The following is a 6,000-nucleotide window of genomic DNA, read 5'->3' as shown; positions in this document are numbered from 1 at the left end:
CTTATCTCCAAATAATCACCACAGCGGTGCTGTGTCTCAAAGTGGTAGAGTGCTGGCCATGAGCAGAAGAGCTCCAGGACAGTGCCAGGCCCTGAGTTCAAGCCCCATGACCACCACCAACAAAAAAAACAGAAGCAGAGGTGTTGCTCAAGTGGTAGGGCACCAACTTTGAGTAAGAGTGCCATGCAAGGACACAAGGCCCTGAGTTCAAGCCCTACTAGGTCGGGGGGGGGGGGGATAACTGACTATACAAACCCAGAACAGTGTTCAACATCACCCCTAACTGCCCACTCTACACTTTTGAGATGAGGCCTGGGTGAGAGGAGAGAAGACAGGCTGAATCAGAAGAGAGGAGCTGGGAGCACTCAGGGTTGGGACCACTTCGCCCCAGGCCACCAAATTTAGCCAGCCTAAATATGACACATAATTAAAATGTCATTACCCCACAATCGTGCCATCTAAACTTCACATGGAATTTGTTACAGGCGCTGGTGGCTACAAAATCAATCTGCTATTGTATTTCAGCAAATCAGATTCAATAATCTCCCTGCCAGTGGGTTGCAGACTAGCTCTGAATTGAAGAGGAAAGAAAAGAGAAGGCTCCCGCTGGCAGGTCACTCTTTTTGTCCACAGGCTGCCATCCAGCCAGGCCTGCCAACCTTGGGAAGGACACATCCAAGGTCAACACACATGCACACTTCCAGAAGGGTGATCATGGGATGAAGAAAGTCAGGGTGGGGGCAGAGAAGAGGACAGGTGGCAGCGGGGTCACCTTCGGTACCTCCTGGGCCTCCCAAGATGGTTTTGTGGACCATTAGTGAAAGCCCACCTGGCTCATCACAACCTGTGCAGGCCCTGGAAATGCATCTCTGCTGGAGTCGCACAGCAGATGGGGAGGGGGAGGGAATCGCTGCCTCCACATGGAAGCGAACGCCTTAGAAGCGTCAGGATCGTGACCAAGGTCAGCTCTCACGAGGAGGACAATCCGAGACTGCAGGACAGTATGTAGCCTTGGCGCATGTGCATGCACACACGCATGTACACGTGTGTGTGCGCGCACACACTCCGGATACAAGAGTCTGCAGGTTCCCAACAGTGTGGGCTCCCGGGGTGCTGGCCCTGAACACCTCTTTAAAATGTGTCTTCCTCAGCCTGGTGACTGGACTCTAGGGGGTCCCCCTGCTGTCGGCCTTCTAAGTTGTCTTATTTGCCAACCCCGGTTGGTTGCCATGTTCTAGCTGACAGGATGCCAGCAGCAGCCTCCTCACCGTCCTCCCCAGACTCAGCCGCTCCTCCCCCTCTGACCTTGCACACCCCACTCCTAAAAGGCCACTTTGACCTTGGCGTTACATGCCCAGAGACCTCCCACAGCTGCTGCTTCTCCTAGACTTCCACTCCTACTCTTTAACTGAGCGCACTCCCCTCGAAGGCCCAGTGGACATGAGTCTGTCTCGCAGGCAGGAGATCCCTTTCCAGAGCACCTCTTCCTTCCTGGCTTCTGGCTTCTCTCCCTTTCTGCACCCAAATGGCTACTCCTCCAAGCTCTCTCTGAATGGTATCACTGCACCCCACCCCAGTCTGGACCCCCTTTCTCCCCTACACACCTGCCTTTCAGAGGCCCACAGAGCCCTCCCCACACTGCCACCCCATGACAGAGCTGATCCCGTTACTGTGATCTACAGGAGACCCCAAAAGAACTAAGCCCACACATCCACAAAGTGCCTTCTAATGGCGCCCTTCCCTGCCCTGCCTCACTTGACTAACCTGGCTTCCTATCATCATCCTGCATTAAACCTGCTTCTACTCAAATCCTCGGTCAGAGTCACCTGTTGGGGGACCGTCCACCTCTACCATCAGAACTGTTTTCTCCTCCTCCACCCTGTTCCAGTGCCTGACATTTCTCATCTGATTGGTCCTCTGCCTTTCAGCTGGATGACAGAGCCAGCTTCTGATTGGTTCTCTGCCTCTCAGCTGGATGACATAGCCAGTATCTGATTGGTCCTCTGCCTCTCAGCTAGATGATAGAGCCATCTTGATTGGCTCCCTGCCTCTCAGCTGGATAACAGAGCTGGCTTCTCATTGGCCACTGGTCTTGCCCTGCTCCCAATCACACTTTGATCCTAGCACTCCCTCCCTGACCACAGAGTGAAGTCCAAATTCCATCCTTACGCTTCCGGGCCTGGACGCCTCCATCCTCAGACTCAGCAAGCAGCTCCTGGACCGGCTGCTTCACCATGGGTGCCTTCCCTCTGGGACAGTCTGCAGGACCATCCTCTTCCTCCCTCTGTCTTCGGCATGCGCACACCTGGCCAACACCTGGGCCACATCTGGAGCATTCCCTCTAGAAAGCCTTCCCTGCTGTCTGTCAAATCCCTACCCAACCCCCCACGGGAGAACCAGGTACCCACACTCCCACCCCACCACATGCTTGTCCATAGCTCTTCATCTTAAAGGCCCGGGGACCCTTAGTAGGTGCTCGTTAAATGTCAGGCGGAGCAGGGGAGTATGATGGGGTAGGTCAGAGGGCTGTGCTCCTGGCCTGCAGGAAGCCAGACCTCTTTCCCGGGCTCAGCCACCTCCCTGGTCACTGTCTGGCGTGGGATGTAGAGATGTCAGTGTTTACGGGGCTATGTATGTAATGCTCGGGGGATGGTGCGTGCGGCCTCCCTGCCCTGGGCCTGCCACAGTCCGTGCCAAGTGGGCTGCCAGTGAGAGACACGGAGGAGTGTGGCTCTCCACGGGGGCGGGGGGGGGGCAGGCATCATAAAACACTGCGCGAGGACAACGCTGGGCCCCACGCCATGGAAAATGTGAATCTGTCCTTGACTCCAGTGGCAAATGAGGCGTGAAAATGTATCAAAATGTGATATTCAATAGATGGGTGTGTTTAATACTTTATGAGACTGGAAATCACTGCCGAAGGCTTGAAGGTAAGTCAAGTGCCAAGCAGATGAACTGATCAACATTGCCCGGGATTGCTGCCTTTCCTTAGGAGAGGAGGTTAGAGGAGAGAGAGGGAGGACGAGGGAAAGACCCAGGCACAGAGACTCAGGGACTACAGAGATCCTGTGCATAGACTCTCCACACCTACCTTCGCCTGGTCCCTCCATCTTGCCCACAGGCCTCCAACACAGCCTCACTCAACCTGGGAGATCCAGCACATTCCATTAGAGTACTCTCTAGGTGTCTCTTGGAACACGCACCGTCTCCCCCAGGCCTGTGGAGAGTGGGTTCCCCAGTGCTCTGAAGGCAGCGAGGCCCTGGCGGTCTACACTGTGAAGACCTGGGGCTCGCTTTGCCCACCCCACCACTCCACCAGGCCACTCCAAGCTTTCGAAGGACGAAGCCCTAGGTCTCCCCCACTTCAGTTACTTCAGGGCCTGGCACATCTTTGACCCGTGGGAGACCCAAAACATATGAGGGAAGCTGGGTGTCAGTGGCTCACCCCTGTAATCGTAGTCACCCAGGAGGCTGAGATCAGGAGGACTGAGTTTCAATAGCCCAGGAGAATTTTCTCCAATTACCCAGCAAAAAGTAGGGCTATGGGCATGGCTCAACTGGCACAGCCATAAGCAAGCAAGAACTCAAGGCCCTCACTTCAAGCTGTAGGACAGGGAGAAGTCTCCCACAGACTCTCAGCATTTTTTATTTTGTGTTTGTTAGGTTTGGTTTTGAGGTACAGTCTTCTGGTATAGCCCAGGCTGGCCTGGAACCCTGGGTCCCTTACCTCAGCCTCCTGAGGGCTGGGATTCCAGGAGTGGCCACCACACCTGGCTTTATCTGGATCTTCACTGAATTTCCTCCCAGCTCTGGCTTCCAGGCTACTGGAGATAAACCAGACCCTTGGCTAGGATGCGGTTCTTGACGTCCACCACTATCCTACGCTTCTCTTTTTCTTTCAAAGTCCTCCCAAGCCCTTGTTTGCCTTCAGGCCTCAATTTCCTTTGCTTAGGGGGTGACAAAGACCCTCTCGTGCCTTATTCTGACCTTCCAGGTCTAAAAACACACGTCTGCACGGAGCTGAAACCTGCCCATCCGGCTCATTCCCAACCATTTTCCAGCCAACACTTCCCGAGCCCTTCTTCCCCTTCCTGACCAGATGAATCCTGCTGTCTTGAGTCTCATCTCCCCCTGACAAAAAGGAGGGAATGTTCTAGAAGTACTACCAGCAAGGCAGCACTCCTTGGCTCAGATGAATGCCTCCTGGAGCTGGCTTGCACACTACAGGATGTCTGCAGTCTCCCTGGCCTCTACAGCCCACTGAGACCAGACAAGTCTTCAGACCTAACACCTCCTGGAGGACGACCATCCCTGCACCACGGACCTCGTCCATCAAGTCGCACCAGGCTGGAAGGCAGAGGATTCGCCTCTAAACCCACACTCTCTGTACCCTACACCTCAGTACACGTTACTTTATCTTCATGACACGATCAGTCTGGTGAGAAGTGGATGAGACTGGATTTAAAAAAAAAAACCCTGCCTGGGCAAACGAATGAATGGGAGAGACCTTTGGAAGGGAGGCTGCAAGCCCACGCTTACAGATAGCAGGCCGCAGGTAGACTTGCTCTCAGATAACAAACTAACTAATCAAATAAATAAGCCCTGATTTGTAGCGTTTGCTGATTTCCATGGTGTGAATACCCAAAATGGCCAATTTACAAGCAACCAAGCCAATGATTGCAAATGCAGACAGGGGAAAGAGATGCACAGAATCCTGCTCTCCGCCAGCCAAGCCAGCAAAGTAAGTGTGACCTGGCAGGTGTGTGTGGCAGTGGGGAGACGTGGCCCGTGGCTCTGCTGGGAAACGCCTGCTCTGTCTACAGGTGTCCAGAGCCGTTTCCAAGCACGACAAAGCAATGGTGTTTCCGCACAGAGCACGTCTACGTGACCGATGGTGAGCCAACCCTGGAGCTTTCCCACTGGAAAACTCACCCCTCACCTCCACCTCCTTGGCTGCTTTCAGGCCTCTGTTGTCAGAGCCAGCATCAAATGCAATGGACATATTTTTGGTGTTAAAAAGATACTAATGATGACACTGCTGGGGAAGGAAGGCAAGATAATTTCCCTCCTTGGTCCTCATGAGCTCTGATCAGACAGCCTCTCCTGTCCATGCTGAAGCATGCTCACTCTTCACTGGGCTCGATTACTCCTCTGTCAAATGGGCTGTCATTGCCCAGCCCCAAAGCACCATGGGAGGGCTGGCCTGTGAGAACATTACAAGCTGCCAGGCTAGATCCTTCCTTCCTCCTCAGGTGGGGCCCCCGATGGCCAGCCAACCACCCGAAGGAACCTCACATTCCCCCAACACACTTCAGGGGGCCTGAGAGCAACAGCAGGTGCTAATCAATTGTTATAGACATTTATCTTATCTTCTAAATGAACACCAGCCCCAGGAAGCAAAGGCTAGCAGTAGAGAATAGTAAAAGGATGTTTTCAACATCCTCATCACTTCTGAGAAACCCAGGAAGGAAATTCACGGCCTGTTAAAGGTAACAAAGAAAGAAGAGAGGGTAAGTCCATATGGAAGCCCCCAGGGGCTTCCTGATCAATACTTGTAAGAACTGTTGGCTGGAGATTTAAGAAGTCACTGGATAAAAGAGGAAGATGTTAAGGCCAGGCATACTGGCTCACATCTGTAATCCCAGTTAAGAGTCAGAGATTGAGAAGGTAGAGTGTTGAGAAGCAGAGATTGAGAAGATGTCAGACAACTTGCCTTCATACACTGTTTTGTCGAATAGGAACTACTTAAAGGAAATAATTTTTAAAAAGGGTCAGATTGAGAAGATGGAGTGTTGAGAAGCAGAGATAGAGAAGATAGAGGTTCAAGACTAAACCTGGGCAAAAAGCTGGCAAACTCCATTTTAACCAGCAAGCTGGCCTTTGCTCATAATCCCAACCTGTGGAGGCATAAATAGGAGGATGGAGGTCCAAGGATTGTCCAGGCAAAATTGTTGAGACCTTATTTGAAAAATAACTAAAGCAAAAAGGGTGAGTTCAGAT

This window comes from Dipodomys ordii, unplaced genomic scaffold (genome assembly GCF_000151885.1).
Source record: "Dipodomys ordii isolate 6190 unplaced genomic scaffold, Dord_2.0 Scaffold10, whole genome shotgun sequence".
Classification (NCBI taxonomy): domain Eukaryota; kingdom Metazoa; phylum Chordata; class Mammalia; order Rodentia; family Heteromyidae; genus Dipodomys; species Dipodomys ordii.
Note: the sequence above shows the minus strand (reverse complement) of the source record.